General features: G+C 43.7%; 1 protein-coding gene across 1 annotated transcript in view; it reads left to right on the forward strand.

Moving 5' to 3' along the window:
* The first annotated feature begins 11,907 nt into the window (after positions 1 to 11,907).
* LOC138199737 (rho guanine nucleotide exchange factor TIAM2-like) overlaps positions 11,908 to 20,000 on the forward strand; it is an 84,753-nt gene continuing 76,660 nt past the window's right edge. Inside the window, exon 1 of the mRNA XM_069151894.1 lies at positions 11,908 to 12,048. The gene's annotated coding sequence lies outside the window, so the exon portion shown is untranslated. The remainder of the gene's footprint in view (positions 12,049 to 20,000) is intronic.

Below are 20,000 nucleotides of genomic sequence, written 5' to 3' on the forward strand. Positions count from 1 at the left end.
TGCCTCCATGTCAGAGGCAAATAGCAGATTTTCATACAAAATAAATGAATATTTTGTCAACCTAATTCAGAACACAGATATTCTACAGAGAATAAATCTGCTCCATCTTAATCCCAGTTAAATAATGTTAATGTTCCCAGTGCAGATCAGCTGGTTCCACGATGTTTCTTTAATCGTTGAACCACTCGAGTCCAGAAATCCATTTTATTCTGTCTTCCATCATTCCTGGAATACTGAAACTTTACTGTGTCCAAGGTGACGTGTCCCACCTCAGGCCCATTTACACAACATGTCCTTGTTTCTTCAGCCGCAGTAAATCTGACAGCTTCAGACATATTTGTGATGAATAACAGCTGCACAGCTTCACATGTACAAAGAAAAATACTTTTATATCAAGATTTATTGGTAAGATTGTAAAACATGTAAAACATTCTTCCTTCACGTGTGAACAGAAAAATAGAAGCAATGTCCTTTCCAAGAGGAGTTAACCCTCCGTCCTCCCTCCTGCTGGGCGTCCAATCTGTCAGTGTGTGTGTGTGTGTGTGTGTGTGTGTGTGTGTGTGTGTGTGTGTGTGTGTGTGTGTGTGTGTGTGTGTGTGTGTGAGAGTGTGTGTGTGTGTGTGTGTGTGTGTGTGTGTGTGTGTGTGTGTGTGTGTGAGTGTGTGTGTGTGTGTGTGTGAGAGTGTGTGTGTGTGTGTGTGTGTGTGTGTGTGTGTGTGTGTGTGTGTGTGTGAGTGTGAGATAGCAGGTGTGTGAGACTTTGTCAATATCGCCCACGAGGGTTCCCGGCCACCCCACTGATGGGGATTAAACATTCATGATCATGTTTATTAATGACCAGCAGGCATTAGGGAGCTGCTGGCTGTCACACACACACACACACACACACACACACACACACACACACACACACACACACACACACACACACACACACACACAACCATACATGTAGACACAAGCAAATACGCACAATTATTTCCCTTTTAAATCACACATTTGGACTGTCTCTCATACTGCTACTGAGTCTTCTTCTCTTTCACACACACACATGCATGACTCTCCCATGTCAGTTTTCATGCTGTCTAATAGTAAAGAGGTTTGTAGTGTGTGTGTGTGTGTGTGTGTGTGTGTGTGTGTGTGTGTGTCCACTGGCCTGTTAGATAGAAAAAGAACAGATTTCCTGTCTCTCTGGACCGCCGGTCTGAGGGACGGTCTGAGGACCTCGCTGAGAACATGTGACACTTCCTATCAACAGCAGATGTCACACCAGTATGTGTGAGCAAGAGTGTGTGTGTGTGTGTGTGTGTGTGTGTGTGTGTGTGTGTGTGTGTGTGTGTGTGTGTGTGTGTGTGTGTGTGTGTGTGTGTGTGTGTGAGAGTAAATGCTCTCTCTCTTCCTTCCTGTCCCTCTCATCACGTATCTCCTTTTCCTGTTCGTTCTTGGTCTTGTAGTAGTAAAATAAGCAGGTTGGTAAACACGACATCATCATCCCTTAATTATTATTATTGTTATCAGATGGACTACTGAGGCCCACCGGACACTCAGGACTGATGTACGGTCCCGTATACACTGCAGGACAGTTCCCTCCAACACAAATTGTCCTTCATCAGTTTCATTGCATGATGTCTTCAGTAAAATCTATATATTACATTGTATAAACTTCTCTCACTTAAAACAGTTTCACGAGAGGATTCACCAAAATAGCTTTTTAATTCATGAAATCGCTTTGTTGCATAATCAGATATTATTATATGTGGTTCTCTTTAATCCCACTGAATCCACACGTTACAAATACTCCAAAAACCTTTGTTTGCCTTTCTGAATAGTTGATCCTCCGTGAGACACACATCTTCTATAGTTTTGTATGCCACTGTTTTTGATAGAAAGACGTGTTTCCTATGCAGATGGTGTGATTGTGCCGTAGAGAAGCTGTTTTCGTGCCTCAGCTCACCTTCGGTGTCTCTCGGCCCATTTTAGATTCATCGCTACATTTGAGTCATTTTCATATTTGTTCTTCCCTTCTTCTCAAGGACCATTTGCGCTCCCTGATGTGACTGAAACTAGACTTGCTTTGCCCCGAAGCTGCAAATGAAATGACAAATGAGTGATGAGCAGAGGAGCGCTGATGCTGCACTCCTTCCAGCCTCCCATCTCTTCTCTCTGCGGTCGGACTTTCCCCTTTTCATTCTTTACATTTAATATTCTTTCGCTCCACTTCCTCCCCTTATCCATTTGTACTCCTTCGGCCATTTGCGTCTCATGTTACTCTATCTCATGTGCCAAGCCATCTTTTTCTCCCTGCCTCCCCAGCGGAGTGTCACAGTCTGGTCAGATTGTCTGGTAACGGAGCCTCTCAGTGGGATCTCCTGCCTGGATCATAAAATAACTAAAAATACAGTTAAAAAAAAAATTCCCATCATGTCAGAGAGGCTGGAGTGTTAAATTACCCTTCACATGAAAGGAATGAAATGAATAAATTCATCCTCGTAGAGGGGAATCACCATTTAGTGACCACATATTCTTCATGGATCTGTGCTTATAATATATTATTTTCCAAGGACTTCAGAAGTAGAGGAGATAAATAAATTGACTCAATATATAGTGTATATAACAACTAAAACATTTAAAATATTGTTTCCCATGCTAAGATACTAGCTATATAAAATATAAATGCTATTAACATTTTTTTCTATTGTTATTAAAGCAGTAGCATGGGAAAGATCTTTTTTTTTCTCTCTAAGAGGCCTTTAACACGGTCCTTTACTGCCTTGTCTTTATTGATAGTTCATTCAAGAATATCTACTGTAAATAAAAATATCATTAAAATGTTTTACCCCAAAAATATGCAGGATACTTTTCAGACTGCAGGTTCAACCTCCAAAAATCAGATTTTAGGGCAGTAGTCTTTGTGCAGCCTGAGAGGCGAAACTCAGGGCAAAGGAAACATGATGGTCGCTTTGTCTGCTCGATTAATTTGTTCCAAATTTCATACTTACGTACTAACACTCACTGGTTGGAGTGCATGAGTGCGTTCACACTCTCAAGTTTGGAAATATGCACGACAAGTACCTGGATGGTGCACTGAAAGAGTAAAAAAGAGACGATGGACACTTTTCACACTCAAGTACTCACAAATAAGTACCGTAAGAGTACGTAATAGTACTACCTGTTAGTGTACTAAGGGAGGTACTTAGTTTGTCACAAATATACTGTGTGTGTACAACAATGGACGTCGTCTACGGGTCTGAAACGTGTAGCCAATACGGAAGTGACTTAAAGTGAAATACCAGTGAGGACCACCAGGGGCTGGCTCCAATTCTCTTCCATTGAAAAAGCTTCACCTTCTCATGAAAAACTAAATCCAGACATTTTTTTCAACCCATCATTTTGGAGTCATTTGCTAAATCTCCTACTTCTGACCAGTATTCTGATGATCCTTTTGATAAGAAGATATTTCCATAATTAATTAGATATTAGGCCTTGAAGAGAGATCCAGCCTCCTCCTCAGCTCCTACAAATAGTTACAAAAAACAAAAATGATAAATCCAGCGTTTGAAAACGTCTGTTCACAAACAGGGTGGGTGATGTCACGGTGGGTTTTTAATTTCATTTTCATCGGAGCACTTTAAAGATGGCTGCATCAAACAAGCAGCCGTTTGAGTTGTTCAGAGTCGGCTGGAAAATCATTTTAATTCGTTTTTTTATATTTGGGATTTCTTTCTGTATTTGTTTACCGTGCCTGACTGAATACATATACATGATTTGGTCTGGTTAATCAGATTTGATTAAATCTGTGAATGTGCAGGCGTTGTAATAAAAAAGAAAAAGGCTATCCATTGTTTGAATGTCAGACATCATCAGTCTGAACAGCATTACTTTTTCTCAGATGTCTCAGCACACGATTTACAACACAGACAGAACAACCAGCTTTTAGAAACTCCCCGAGATTAAAATGTGCACCGACATCAAACCACAGAATAATAATAATACCTCCGAGTGAAGCTGCTGGATGCAGTTTGAGTCTGAGAGGTGACGTTAGATGTGAAATGATTTTAACCTGAAACTAATTTAAACTAAACTGAATTTGACGCTGAGCGGGACAAGGAGGGAGATCTTCAGTCGAAGGCTGCTTCATTAGAAGTTGGTCACCATCATGTTTTCATGGATCCATACCAGCAGTGAGCAGGGAGGAGCGACTCCATAGAAAAACACAGGCTGGACAAAATAACAGAAACATCACATATTAAACAACTTTTATCATCATAATGACAAAGTCAGCGACACAGCAAAGAAACCAACGCACCAGTTAGTGGTGTGTGTAAATCTGATGATCACTTTTTAATAAGTGCTTCATGGCTTTTATTACATTGGGTGTGGATTCATACATTTTAACAATTTTATAACAGGCTGATATGTCTGATGTAACCAAGCTTTGAGCTCAGTAACTCCACACTCATCTGCTGTTCAGTTTAATCTCTATTCAAAGAGAAAAAAAAAAGGTATTTGCCGTTCCGTAAAACTACCACACTTGTCTGCATTGGATTTAAAAAACATTTCAGTGAAGCTTTAAAAGTGGTAGAAAAAAAATGTTGCAATGATTCCTCTCTTTGGTGATAGCCGGCAGTGAAAGCTCAGTATAATCAAGTGTTGATTGGTAAATTAGGTGTCAAACTGAGGCCAGCTGCACTGCCAACAAAGGTCCACTGACACGAGGCCAACTTCATTAACAGGGACAAAGCTAGTGATGTTGAAAAATTGGAAATGTGTGCAACATAATAGTTTAAGATTTGTGGAAAAATTGGGCCAAACATGCAGCTCCAACCCTAAAAAAAAGTGTTTATGATTTATAGTGACTGTTGTCAGATTAACCTACTAATCCAACTCAGGGCTGAAAAAGAGCAGTTGTATTACTTATACTTATAAATCCTCATTCCTTCCCCTCTCTTGTGCACTTTGTGCTCTGTGATGCGTTCACTGGTCTCTGGGTGAGAACCTGATTAAATGCAATACAATAATAAACAACGACGATCTCCTGACAAAACATGTTCTGTTAATTAGGCACAAACCAGTTGGTAATCCAGTCTTAGTCCTGTATACATTTCCTAAGATGATAATGCCCCTAAACACACATCTAAAACCTAAAAAACAGCACAAAACAGGAATTCCTAAAAACCGAGATAAAGTCTAATGGTTCCCATGACCTCCCAAATCAACGGGTCTAAACAACCTGTCTGGGATGTCCTGCGTTCCCCCTCAGACACGGAGCTTTCCTCTTTTTATAGAAAGCCCCAAATATCCTGTTAGACACAGTTCAGGGTTTTTAACAGCAGACAGGAGGACATGAAGCTGTTGGGAAGCAGAATATGTAAAATGATTTCATGTACTGTGCAGCATTTCTAGCACTTTGTTTATTGTCTTTACATGCAAGCCATAGTAGTGACACACACACACACACACACACACACACACACACACACACACACACACACACACACACACACACACACACACACACACACACACACACACACACACACACCACTGCACACAGGAGAACTAATCCGATTTCACAGCCCAAATGAAAAACGTCTCATGCACCATCTATTAGCTATTATTAGGTAAATAGGCTAATAGGTAAATGCACAAACAAACGAAGGAACACAAACAGCAGAACAGAGCAGCTGAAACATGTTGACAGCTTTTCTGCTCGTGTTGCTCTCCGATAGTCCGACTGCACACGTCTGGAAAAGGACCTGAAGAAATGAACATGAGTCTTAAAAGAACATGTAACAGTCCAAATCTTGATTTCCTGTTTGCATTGTTCTTCCAGCCTGAACACACATTTTCTTACAAGTCGACCGCTGTCACTGAAATTAACTAACGCGGCAGCAACTGACTAATTCAACTAACATTAACTCCATGAATTGGATGAAAACAATATGGAGACTTTTTACGTTTTTCTAGCTGACTTGTTTTAAACAAAAGAACACAAAAACATTTTTTAAAGCTGCCGATAAGCAAGACGTCCTTCAGCTCCGGATCCTTCTAATTCCTTTGTTCCTTTCACCTTTAACAAAAACACAAATGTCCAAACTCTTGAATAGCTGGAAAATCCGCAGCTTGAGGCCTGCTGAGCCGACATTGCTGGGATATATATATATATATAAATATATATTTATATCATTGTGTGGGGGAAGGGTTTAGCAGTGGTCCATTAGTTAAGGAGTGATTCACTTGTAACCAACTGAACCCTCTTTAGCAGTGAAATATATTCCCAGTGAAGTTACCAGATTTCTCTTCAGGAGCCATAAATGCTCGTGAGCCTAAAACACAGACGTACTTGGATATGTTCGCTTACAAGCACAAAGGCTGATCCATCGCTGCCACGCATGTCTGCACAAGACCTGTAAACAAAGCGGCGTGGATGGTTTGAGGAGGGAAGTATCAGCTTTCCACTAACAGCTCCCGGTCATTGGTTTCCTGCTTTGTTTAAAATCTGATCCGGCGGACGGACGGAGCTTCCTGTTTCCCGGCATCGTGCTGGTGATGATTTTGCGGGAACGACCCAGAGCAGCGTGTGTTTCTAATTAAGAAAGTGAAATGAGCAGATTTTTTACGTGGTAGTTTAACAGCTCCTTCACATGGGTGTGAAAGTGTTCCTCAGCGGGCAGCGGGGAGGTAACGGCTGTGGGAACGTTACCTGATAACAGGCCTGGTGGAGACATTAGAAGGATCCTTGAAAGGCAGTAATATCACTCATAACTTTATTAATCAGCCAAACGGTGAACTTTGTGGTTGAATATCGTTGCAGTAAAGATTCATTCCCGGGTTGTTTGTGTCCGAATTGTTTGTCTGTTGCTCTTATTGAGTCCGGATGAGCAGAATTTAGTCTCAGCACCTCCCGACACAAATCCCATTAGACTTCAGAGTGAATGATTACATTTGGTTCATTGGAATCAGCCTTCACCGTTTACTCTCACTGAATAGAGCTTTTCATTCAGAAGGTATGTTTGTTGCTTCGAAATGTGTTATTCTCATTTGTCTCCATTTAGGCCGATAATAAGTCCATCGATGTCCCGCTGTGTTCAGGACGCCACGGCTGCAGCCACTCGACCAGGAGTGAAGAGATTTGAAGCAGCTTAAACTGTCACGCCAGCCCAGAGCTGCACACTGCTTCCTTATTCTCTTTCATTGAGACCATAAAAGACAAGACTTGTCCGGTCCTGATCTTTCTTTCATAAAGTAATCTCCCCACAGTCCCTCAATCATTTATAATCTTTCCGCTCTCATGCCGGATGTATTTAGCTACTGACATTCTCTCAACTTTGTCATTGTCAAATCTGCCCTACCTTCAGTTCAAAAAAAAAATCTCAAATGGACCCGTGTTTTCTTGGGGTGCATTTTTAGACGGAGGTCTGATGTCACACTGCCTGCTCAGCGAACTGTCCACCATCAGTCCGATATCGCTCATATTTCCTGTGTCCATGTTTGGACGTGGTGCGGCGCCACTCTGCACCAGACTGACACGGTTGGGAAGACAAACATGTTATTTTAGGACGAGCAATTTTCTTGCAGAGTCACTGGAATAGCCAGACAGAAAATCCAGGCGGCTGAAGGGTTTTGAGGTAATGCAGGAGAGGAAATGGTGAAAAGGTAGAAATTCAGTAAATATAAAGCAGAAAGGGATAAAGAAGATGTTATACATTCATACATTATATACAGCAGCAGTAACCCAGCAGGAAGTGTGTGTGTGTGTGTGTGTGTGTGTGTGTGGTGGGGGGTGGGGGGGGGGTGGATGACTGCATGTATTGTGGTGAAGAGGACGTCCTTATACTAGTGTGGGAAAGAATCAGGTCATTCTTCTGTGAGACAGTTTAAATGCCACATCAGTTAACATATATCCACTTTATGGTACAACCCAATGTAGCATCTGCTTCGGTCTCTGGTTTTATCAAATCCCTTACAGCTACAGTTCTACAACCTGCAGCTTCACAAAGTGTTTTGTTGTTTGAATTATTTTCTATCTCCTGATTCTGAAACATTTAGGAACCATTTTGTCGCTCTCTCGTTTTGTTTCTTGCTTTTATGAGCTTCTTTTTGAATTTTGTCTTTGTGGTTCTGCACAATCTACAATCTGCTGCTCTTAACTTTGGGATTACCACGGCGACTGACTGAGACCTTAATGCTGTTTTAATCATCCCTCCTCCATTGGTCAGAGAAGTGTGGATATCCTTTAACAACCTCAGTGCTCTTACCTTGAAATGATTCGTTTTACAGAAGTAATGAGCGCAATTAGATGGAAGCTGACAGTCAACCAAAGAAAGAGAAAGACAGGTGCTTTTCCACGAGGCCAGTTCTACAAAACCATTCTCTGTAATCTGATATGCATTATATACAGTAAGTATTTTATTGGCTTAACAACAAACCCTTTAAAACCTTTTGTAACCATGCGGGCTTCCAGTTCTTTTTTTAAGCTGACTCAGCTCGAGCTTTGTCTCCCGGTCTCCTCCTGTCATCTCAGTCTTTTCTCCACATGCTGCGACACAAAAGATTAATTAGCTCGTCACTCTGTTGCACCTTTGTGACAGATTCTTCACCTAGAACTTAAGTAATCAACAGCTCAGCCACATCCAGCTAGCTGCCTCCCTTCCTCCTTCCCTCCCTTCCTCCCTCCCTCCCTCCCTCTCTCCCCTCCCCTCCCTCTCCTCTCAGAGGCAGACGTGCAGACGGATGATGCGATGTGTGTGGGACAGATCCATCACATGTGGTTTCCCACACCAGTGCATCCATACAGGTTTATATATCTTCTGATAACAGGCAGCGAACGCTCCGTCAGGCCTCCACCTGCTCCATCAGCCATCATTCTCAACTCGGAGTATTTATTTCTGCAACAAGATGAAACTGTAAGAGACTTTTCTGCTGAGTAATTTGAACAGGTTTATGGTTCAAAAAGCCTTTTAGGATTATAACAAAGGGACGGAGGGTTTTATCCAACACTAATGGAATCACATGTAAATCAGGGCTTTAAGTGCTTGATCTGGCCTTTAAAGACCCAAATAACACTGGCGTGAGAGGTCGCCTGCTGCGACACAGTTCGCTCATTGTCGTCATTGATTTCTCATTAGTTGGGCCCTCAGGAGTCTGTGAGCTATCACTTGGATCAGGCCTGTCGGGTTCAATTAAAAGCCTTTCCAAAATGGCCAAGCTTTTCCAAACCTTATCTTAACACATGCCCTTCTGACGCTTTCTCTGCGGAAGTATTTCCTTTGTCTACTGAGAGCTGCTGCAGAGGTCTCTACGTGGTCGTGGCTGCTTTCATTTCCGACGGTCATATTTAGAAACAAGATGAGGAGTTGTTTCATAGTGTGGGTGGGTCTGATTATAGCGCTTTCTTTGTCTGGATGGTTTCGCCCAGAGACCATCTTCCCCACAGCACCCTCCTCATGAGCCCAATCTACTGTACGAGACACTTTTCCTCCAGAAACAGCGAACCATTAAGGACAACATTACAGACCAGAGGAGTAATTACGTGTGGACCCTGAACATGCTCTCAGCTCAGCACCTCATGCAGTGGTAATAATGGCTGGATCACATCCTACAATAGGCAGCAGTGAGAAGGGTGAGAAAATCACTTAGTAGTATCACACTCTCATGCATTCATCTACTGTGTCGACCCCATTAAAGTGGCCATCATGGCAGAACAAAGTGGGGACAGTCAGGCTCGCTGGACTGGAGGTGTTGATAAGTGTGTGCATCATGGAAGCCCGTCTGGGTTGTATTTTTTTTTTTTTTTGCCTCAGCAGAAAAAAAAAATAATTCTGGCTGAGCCGACTGTTTTTCTGCTCCCTCATGTGTTTTAAAGCAATAAACTGACAATCCCAATATTTCATTTTCTCGGTGTGCTCTGGGTTCCTCTGAGTTCAGGGGAGCAGTCAGGACCAGCAGACAGACAGACGGACAGACAGACAGACAGACAGACAGACAGACCGAGAGGGCTGATGAGTGGCAGGATGTCCGTCGGAGCCAATTATGTTTAATGAAATGCGGAGTGAGCGGAGCTCCTGGAAGCAGCCAGATGAGGCGGTGAGAATCTGTGTGGCCGGAGTAGATCCACCATCCTGCTCTGAGCAGCGTCGTGTGCTGGGTGGGGATATGAGCACGTCACTCTGAACACTGATGACACTTTCCCTGTAATCATAGTGCTTTTCATTGCCAACAAAAAGATCAGAATCAGTCCAAATGTCAGCAGTTTCGGCTTCATGACATCTCCATTTGAAACGATTCACATTCTCTCTCGACTTAATTCGTCTCCATAATCATTTGACGCTGCTGAAGATGTAGAAGAAGATATGCTGATTTGCACACAATAAGCTCGACTAACTGGAGCTAAATTCCCCGTGGCTATCTCCAACCAAGGAGGATGAAAGGCTGCTTGTTGTGCAAAGGGATCCTGATCAGTCTGTGATTAAAGGAGCAGAGTTTTACTGTATCTGCTGCTACAATAGTCAGAAGGCAGATAGGCATCGTCATCCTGGCCGCTGCTGGAGCAGCTGCAAAGAGGCTGATATGCAGATCGGTCGGGTCGGGCTGGGCTGACACGCCTGGCTGGAGAGAAACATGACAAACACAAGACTTACAGGCATCGCATGGTCATCACGCCTGATATCTGGGAGCAGAGGCATTCGGACGAGGAATGATTGAGAGAGAAATGAAAAGGCGGAAAAGAGCGCTCAGTTCAACGATTACAATGAGAATTATCATCACCGGCGTGCTATCAAACCTGTTTCCTATCACGCTGTTTATCAGTTCAATAGTCCAGATGACAGACAGGGTTATTAGTGTTGTGCAAAACATGCACACCGTCTTCTTTTACTGGGAAGGGCAGGAACTTTGAACGGCTGCCATATAACACCATATTCAACTGCAGTTTGTCCCAAGAAGCAGAATTCATCTGAATTAAATACGCTCAGCGGTTTAGGAGTTAAAGATAGTAAAATATGAAGAACCACAGGAAGAAATATTTTGAGGTTAACTCTATAATTATCAAACATTATTCAATGCAGTGATGAAAAACCATATAAAACATCACCTCAAGCTTTATTTATAGTTTTCATCTCTGTGGCTGGAAGGTTTGATCGGGTCCTTGTGACATAAATTACATCATCTTCTCTTGCCTGAAAGTCTTTATGTGGATTGTATGCGCTGACAGACGTGTGAACAAGTCCAAGCAACAGAATGCAGTCCAGTACAAACACAGCTGTGTGCTTCTCTACTGTCCTCCTCTGTTTCTGGACCATTATTTGTTTCAGTGATTTAAGATATAAATCCACAAAGTCTGAGGACTCACGCAACAGATTAAAGAAAGGGCAAAATCAACGTCTTAAGTATCGGTTAAGCCCCAAAACACTTAATCCTACAGTTTCCATGATGCAATGTGTCTTTTCATTAGACCGCCCTTTGCTTCTAAATGTTCACCTCTCTCAAAGCCACGCCTCCAATTTATAAAGCCGGCTTCCTGCTGAAAATGATTAATGAGTCTCAAACCAGAGCAGAGATATATGTTTTGCACATTTTGTAAATCTGTTTCCAGAGCAGTACAAGGTAACATACAGCTGGTAAATATTTTGATTTATAAGTTTATTTAATTTTAGTAACATGGATTTCACTGAGGACCCTGATATTACCCTGAGGGACCCCTGAAGGTCCACGAACCAGCGTTTTGAAGCCCCGATTCATGTTTTACCTATACTTTCCACTAATCTCCCGGTACTCCATGTTGTGTGGCAGCACCCCCCCCCTCCCCCTCCCTCCCTCTGAGGGAAGGAGGAGTTTAACCCCACATTGTCTGGGAGGAGCCGCAGTCTCCTGGCGCTCCGTCCCGGGATCGTTTGGTCTGCAAACGGAGAGAAATCGTGGGAATCACCACAAAGAAAAGCCGATTTCTATCTTTTCTTAATGCATCTGCGTCGTACTTAGAGGTTGTGGAGGAAACATGGGAAACATGTGAATGCGGCGAGAAGTCCGATTCATGAGAGGAAACGGCCGGTAAGTTGCGAGCGAACTTATTTCACAGTCCCGCTGCTTTTTAAAGGACTTGGTTCATCTTTAATTCAGGATATTCACGGAGTTTGTTTCTGTTAAAGAAAAGTTGTGGGTGTTTTTTTTTTTTTTCCAATCATAATTTCAGCCCTGACCTGTAATTGACTGTTGTGGGAATGAAAGCTCACCGTAGCAGCTGTGACTGAAACCCTGAACATTCAGTTATTTCATGGTTTATGGTGACAGCGGTGTTATAGTCAGAGTATATTGTACTCTACTGTATGAAAATTATCCAGAGAATGATCACTGCCCTTATATTTCTAATCTATTAATTAAATATATGTTCATGATAAGAAACAGTTTTGATGCTGTGCTGTGTGAAAACATAATTGGTTGTGATCAATTAAGTACATCTCTATTTCTGTTTTGAAACTACAACTCCTTCCTAGTGTATTGTGGTTGTTAGTCCGCTGACAGTAGATGAATGTGGGTGCTTGAAAAGATGTTGGAGATGTTGTAAGAGATGGTGGAGATGTTGGAGGTGTTGGAGATGTTGGAGATGTTGGAGGTGTCGGAGATGTTGGAGGTGTTTCCCACATCAGCAGGCGGCTTATTGTTTCTTTCTTCAGAGTGATTGGGAGAATTGGTCATTCCCCTAAATGCTGCGCTACATTCTGATGTTGTGTTTGGATGAGATCTTTCCTCCACTTGTATTGTTGTGAGGCCGTGTGCTGGGGTGGAAGGACTCACCAGGCACATACAGGTGCAACAAAAGGGCCCCGGCCCCCTGGAGTGAAGGGCCAGCCCCGAACAAACAGAGCTATGGATCCGGAGGAAGGCCCCGCCATGCCTTTTGGCACGGTCGTCCCTCTGCCATGGAAACCCACCCGGGGAGGTGTCAGTTTGACCATCCCGCTGCCTTTATTTATTGCTTTTCTATTCTATTATTCTATTCTATTATTTTATTCTATTGTTTCTATTATTGCTTCTGTATGTATGCTGCTGTGGCGAAAAAATTTCCCCTCGGGGATTAATAAAGTATATACCTACCTACCTACCTACCTTTGTACACCACTGAGGAGGGTTGTAATAATAGAAACAGGCTAATGTTTGACTTCTGGGTCCATTGATCGGTCTGATGGAGCCATATCCTAGTGGAGAAGTCTAATCTTGAGAAGTGATTACGGTGCTGATAACCGATAACTAATGCTTATTGAACGATGGATTAGATACGTGCATGCAGTCTAAATGTAAATCATTTACTCTGATTGTTTTCATGCAGGAATTAGCCTCAACCCAACATGAGCGCAGGAGAAAAGAAAGCCTGTATATTTTTCTGGAGGGGGATCATGCTGTGTGATTGGTTTATATTCCATCAGGCGTTTCAGCCCCCCGCCTGTTTAATGGACGATACAGAAATAGTTATTTACTTACATAATTGCCATTGTTTTCATGTGTGGAGCCTGTTTTTTTATTTGTTTTTATTGGAGCTCAGAATCAAAAGCTCCGGGTCAGAAGCACAACATGCATATTTTGGCCTTTGTGGTTCACATTTTTGCGGCAAAGAAATCTCCAACCACAAGGAACATTATGTTTTTACTATTCTGTTTTTCCTTGGGTTAGAAAGGGGTCTTGAATTGGAGTCATCCTGATTGAGTGTTGCCTGTAATTTGCTTTTAGTGGAAAGCATGTGATCGCTTTGCTTGTTCACTCTTTCCTTTTGTGACGTAAGTAGCGAGTTATGCTCTTTGGATGGCGGGGCAGTCGGATGTCAAAGTTGTTTACCGGTGACAAAAGGGAGAAGCAGCGCTCTGCTCTCTCTGGTCGGGACGGCGTTGCTTCGGAGGCGTCTGCAGCTCATCGCTCGTCTAATCTAAGTCGAAGGGTTCGGTAACGTCACGAAGAGGTGACATAATTACCGCTGGAACTTTCCTCATGAAGCAATTTGTTTGGAAGTCACTTGATACACTAAGTTTGAAGAACAACAGCCGAACTGGTGACTGCTCTTGTCTGGTGCTTTGAGGCTCTGTGTGAGCAGCGATCTTCTTCAGGCTAGAAACTTGGATCAGTTCTCGTCTGCAGACCGTGTGAGCGCCCGTCATCGTTAATTCTCGAGTGCGAGCACACTGGCCGAGAAACGCCGATGTTTCATGTCTTCTCCCCGGCACATTTTTCTCCATATAAGGTGCCGTGTGCGTGACTTATCAGGCATGGGTAACATCTGTGCTTATTGTCACACAGGGATGAAGGCCTATTTACTGTCTGTAGGTAGCGAGGCCCTTCAGGGGGAAACGCCACGATGGAGGCAAAAGGATTTCAAATCACTTTCTGTTTTTGTCCATTTCTCTACATATTTATTCTCTCCATTCCAGTGAAATGTCATTTCAAGGCTTCTGTTTGCAGACAGTCCAGTCAGACCAGCGTAATGGCGGCCTGTGTGTTTCTATTTCTTACTGCTGTGGTTGAAATTATATTTGGCTTTCAAAGTGTTTGCTGGTAGTGTATGAGCAGCAGCGTCTGGAGTGGCTGCTATAAAAAGCAGGTGAACTAAAAGCCGGTGTTGACAGCATCTTGGCCGGGACCTCTCAGTTGCTACCGAGCTCGCCGAGATGCTGACCACAAGGACACACGGCTGGCTCTGACCCGAGCCGGGTGCACACGGCTATCACCAACACAACGCTGACATTACCCCTCCTGTCCTCTAGTGGCAGTTAAGACCAAAATAATAACTGAACCCTCCGACTAAAATACAAGCCACCAAAAAAAGACGCTTTGTACCTCCGTTGCTGCATAATTCAGTGATTCTGAATTTAACTTGTTTTGCTGTGGCTACTTGACTGGTGGAAACACACACACACACACACACACACACACACACACACACACACACACACACACACACACACACACACACACACACACACACACACACACACACACACACACACACACACACACACACGTCCATCCACTTTGAGGGATTTGTTCAGTCAGCTGTAGTCTGTATCTGCTCCAGCTCAGATCTCCTGCTCGGCTGCACACAGGAACCTCCTGTCCAGCTCAGCAGAGCAACGTGGTCTCATCCAGCTCCTCACGCTGCTCTCCACAGCGACAACTCCCTTTGAGGAGATTAATGCGCAGGTCTGAGCTGAACTGCACTCCGTCTGGGTCACCTGCCAAAGACTGGCCTGGAAGGTTTGCAAGGAAAAGGAAGATTAAATGGAGGCGCACACTTAAACAATATGTCCGAGGAGGTATCAGATTAAGAGTTACCAAGCAGACGATCGGGGTGGAGGTGGAGGAGAGGGTGAGGCAGCTCTTTCAGTGCCAGACGACTTCATTTGTGATCCAGACTTTCTTTTACCCCAAAGAAATAATTGCAAGACACGCAGCTACCACTCTTTTATTGATGGTCGTATAAATCAAGTGGCGATTGGTGTACAAAGGAAAAAGCCCCGATGGCAGCAGTTGAGTAGCAGTGCATGTAATTTCTGTCAGCCCACCAGACAGCATACGATATTTCAGTCTGGTAAAGGTGCCGTCTCAGCACCTCCAAACCCGACCAAGTGATTTACAGGCTGTGGATATACAAGAAATGGTTTGATTATCTAAATGTATGAACAATAAAATAGGAAACAGTTGGCGGCGGGAGCTGTTCGCAGGCGTATTGATCCATGAATGGGACTTGAAATCTCAACAATGTGGCTGCCACACAGAAGCCAGTTGGAGTTTGTGTGATCTTTTATGCTTAAAGCATATTCTCTCAGAACATCGGTGTGGTGTGAAAACTCCTGGTTGAGCCTTTGATTAGGAATTTAAGCTGGAAACGGTGAAGTTGCATCATGTGTCTGCTGAAATAAAGTCTGAATTTAGATGATATTTGTATTTCTGATACAGGTGCTGGTGAATAACAGGCCTGTTTGAAGCCCCGTGCATGCACCCCCACTCATTGGCGCTAAGCCTGCTTATACTGGTCAATCCTGATAACAATAGAAGTTGTGATTGATCCGCCCCACCTCGGCCCAGTAGCCATAAGGTCCTCTTACTGGCCGCGCCCTGTTGGAAAGGCAAACACAGCTGCGACGGGACAAATTGCTCGGTTCTGTGTTGTTCAGTTGTCCTGCTTTGTCCCCCCCGTGATGGATGGGGAAGATTGTTGGTACACATTTACTCCAACACATCCCACCTGTTTTTGATTAAAGCCCCCCCCCCCTTCTCCTCTCCCCCTTTCTTTTTTTTTTAATGTACAGCACCAGAAGCTTTGTGGTTGGGTTGATTTTGCAAAGCTATTTAGAGTCATAGTTAGATAATGAAAGTTGCGCTCATCTATCTGATCTTTGTACCGTCTCCGATCTCAGTCTGTGAACGATTGATTAGCTTTTCGGAGTTAATTTAGGCAACAGATATCTTCATCACCGTGGTCCAATCAGGCTCCTGCTGCAATGAGATCCTTTCAAAAGATGGGAAATCATAAATCTTTATACTACAACGTTATTAAGAGGACACGGAAAAGACTGTTTAGATGTATATAAATCCATCACCGACCTGACATCAGTCCAAGTGGATCCAGCAGTCAATTCATCACCGCCTCACCTTCAGCAGCGACACATCAGTCATCGCAGAGCAAAATGGCTATAACTCTGCAGTCTTCCAGGATATTGATGTTGTTTCCTTTCTTTCTGGTGCTCAGAAGCTCCACTGAGCCTCTTGGAACGCCCTCATCTGCACACTTTCCTTGGCTTTGTGACAGACGTGAAGTGGTTCGGAGGGTCTTTGGCAGCCATCGTATTCGTGTTATGTTGAGGAACATTTTCAGGCTCATTAGCACTCCTCCCTGTCCAGCCCCCTCCGAGCTTTTACAGTCGGTGGTTTGATCTCTGGGCGAGATAAGCTCTTTTCTCCACTTCTCAGTCCTCCAGGCTTTGTCATGTTGGTTCAGTCGTTTGGCGTCCGGCCAGCGTAAACAGAGACGGGGTCCTGATTGCTTTAGGTCACCGGCAGTCCTGGCATCCACTCAGTGAACATGTTTAATTAAAGATTCCTTCAAAATCCTTTTTTCCAAAGAGGTAAACGTATCTAAATAACCTGTTTCCGGGGTCGATATCATCGTCAAGGCTTATTGGGCTGACAGGCCTCAGCTGTTAGAAGGAGAAGTGAGTGACGGCCTCGATGCAACACGTCAAGATAAGAACAAAGAAGAAGTCGTTTTAAGGACATTTTCTTCAGTTCGATCGGTTTTTGCAGCCTCTGTGAAACTGTGGAAAAATGGTGTAAAATATGCATCACATGCTCAATGTAATGGAAGTATCAGCATCAGTATGTCATCAGCCGTCGGACAGCCTGTGTGCCGGCTTGCTTCTTTTTACGGGACCCTCTGGATGACCAAAGATCGACTCGCCTCTTGACTTGGGTTTCCCTCATCGCTCAGAAATGTCCAACTCCCCTCTGCATTCTTCTGCCAAGACATGATCTGTGCTTGGCTATTACGTAAGAGCCCCCTGGTGGCTGCACGGGACACTGCTGGGCTGGTTTTCACAGGTAATGGCTGCAGGTGTGAAGGACCATCTGGACTCGTGTAGCCGGACAGCACCGTACAGACTGTGCACCTTCAGGTGCTTCAGGATTCTTTATGGTTTATTTGTACTGCCAGAAAAACTAAAATGAATAATGTCGATGTAATAAGCTCACCGACAACAAACACACACAAAGACACAACATTTATGCAAAGTCAAGGTTGGCAGCTGGTTCCTTCAGGAGTTTCTGCCAAGTCAAGCAGAGTTTGCAGAGTGCAGGTCGTTGCACAGCTTGTAGCAACTTGGGACAGTTGTGCAGTATTAATACATTTCCTCCCCAAACAGTGTCACAGCAGGTTCGCTATATATATATATATATATATATATATATATATATATATATATAAAGGCCACTTTTTAAAGTTTTAGCAGTGTAGTTGAAGTGAGTTACTAAATCTTGGTACTCACAGAAGCTCAATGCAGTGACACTGAATCTGATGGCAGGAGATGTAAACAACAACCGGGTCAGAGCCGACACGTGCGAGTCGGCTATTATTGGTGTGTGACCTTCAAGTGTCATTGGAGAAGCAGTCTCCTGATTTGTCTGCAGCTCAATTCTAACGTTATGAAAGGTGCTGGAGCCAAGAAAGGGAGCGCTTGGTTTCTAGACCCACTGATCCGGTCCTGGTGGCGCTACGCGTTAATCTATAACGTAACCAGACGTAGTCGGGCTGAACAGCTCAGAGGCAGCGTGAAGGGATGCTTCACCCATTTTGGGAAAACAGCTCCTTTCCATTTTTCCATAATGTTCGATAAGAAGATTAATGCTGGTATGCACCTGAACCATTTGGCCATCAGGTGACTTAACATCTTCAACAGCAGATGAACGCGTCATCTCATGCCAGCAGTCGAACGTCCCGGCTGGTTGGACGAACTCAACAAGACTATTGTTGGCTTTTCCAGATGGATCTCAGTGGATGTGGAGGACGTGTGAGCTTCGACTGTCTGTGGTTAAAGAGGAACAACTGACTCATAACTACAAGGGATGTAGCTACGTGTGTGTGTGTGTGTGTGTGTGTGTGTGTGTGTGTGTGTGTGTGTGTGTGTGTGTGTGTGTGTGTGTGTGTGTGTGTGTGTGTGTGGTCAGTGTTGTACAGCAGCTCTTCTGCTTGCATTCTTGTTAGCTGAAGTGTTCCTCTGCATGAATCTCTCTGAGCCGTCATCGTCCACGTTGACGGAGTAGCTGAGTTTTTATCTCCACCTGCTTTCACGGCAGGATTTCTCACCTCTCAGAGATGTTGCATGTTTCTACATCCACAAACAACCCTTTTATATTCCCACTGATACACGCCTGGCGTGTGACGGGATTTGCTGTAAAGTGAATGCGCACAGGGGCGAAGTCATTCATTATAAATCATTTCCCCTTTAGAGGGTGAAATCATTTATTCACAGTCTCATGAGGTTAGTGATCCGAGGAGCACGCCCTGACTGCTGACTAATAGTTGGCTGACGTTGTGTCACTCAACCCGCTGACATGCAGCGGAAACTCTTTGGCATCTGAGTTATTGCGATTCATCTCGTCCGTCAATACAAACAACTACTGGAAACTGTAATTTCACTCCCTTCGCCTCAGGTGTTTTTGTACGGTGTGGCGGGTTTCATTGGTGATTGCCAATTTCCTCAGTCCAAGTGTCTGTTTCTGCCTGGCAGAGACTCTGACTGTAAAAGAATGACTTTAATAACCGAGTTATTTTGAAAACCGTTCTTGTCTCTTCAGACGCTCGTCTTGCTTCTTGGTAGTAATTTTGTGTGTGTGCGAGCGAGTGGTTTTGTCTCCAGTGGCGAGGCCTGTGGTCTGCTCGCGTGGAGAAATCGGCTCCACTGGAAACTTGCGGTTGCCTTTTTTCAAGCTAATAATGATATTTTACAGTGCATAGGTCCGTACTGGCACGCTCAGCCTTAAGCTAATAATAACAATCCAGAGAAACGCCAGGAACTGGGTTTTCCTGACAGTTAGGATGATCGTAACAGTTCAAGGAGCAGACTTATGTTGTATTATTAGCCTCATGTATCATTTCTTTCTGGGTTATTTTCCTTTCACTGTGATTCATATGTTCATTTGCAGCTGATGCCATTTTGATGTAATAAGTGGAAACCTTAATGAACACATTTCAGTCCATTGTTTTTCATTGTCTTGCACACTTAATTGGCCCTTAAATGTTGAAGAAGAAGGCCATTAGTCAGTGGGCAGCTTTTCTGAAATGAGGATGATGATGTGTGTTTGTGTCTTAAGTCTTCATGTTTGGTCCCAGACAGGCCTGCTGCTTCTGCTAATGATGCTATCATAGAGTGCCACAGGCTTTTCTTTCTAAGCCAACAAGTATTTTAACAAGCTGGAAGACTGCGCTCATTCTTTCCGATGTTTTACCAGCATCCATATTATCA

This window comes from Embiotoca jacksoni, unplaced genomic scaffold (assembly GCF_022577435.1).
Source record: "Embiotoca jacksoni isolate LCO1_2020_lvr unplaced genomic scaffold, fEmbJac1.0.p SCAF_18, whole genome shotgun sequence".
NCBI lineage: Eukaryota > Metazoa > Chordata > Actinopteri > Embiotocidae > Embiotoca > Embiotoca jacksoni.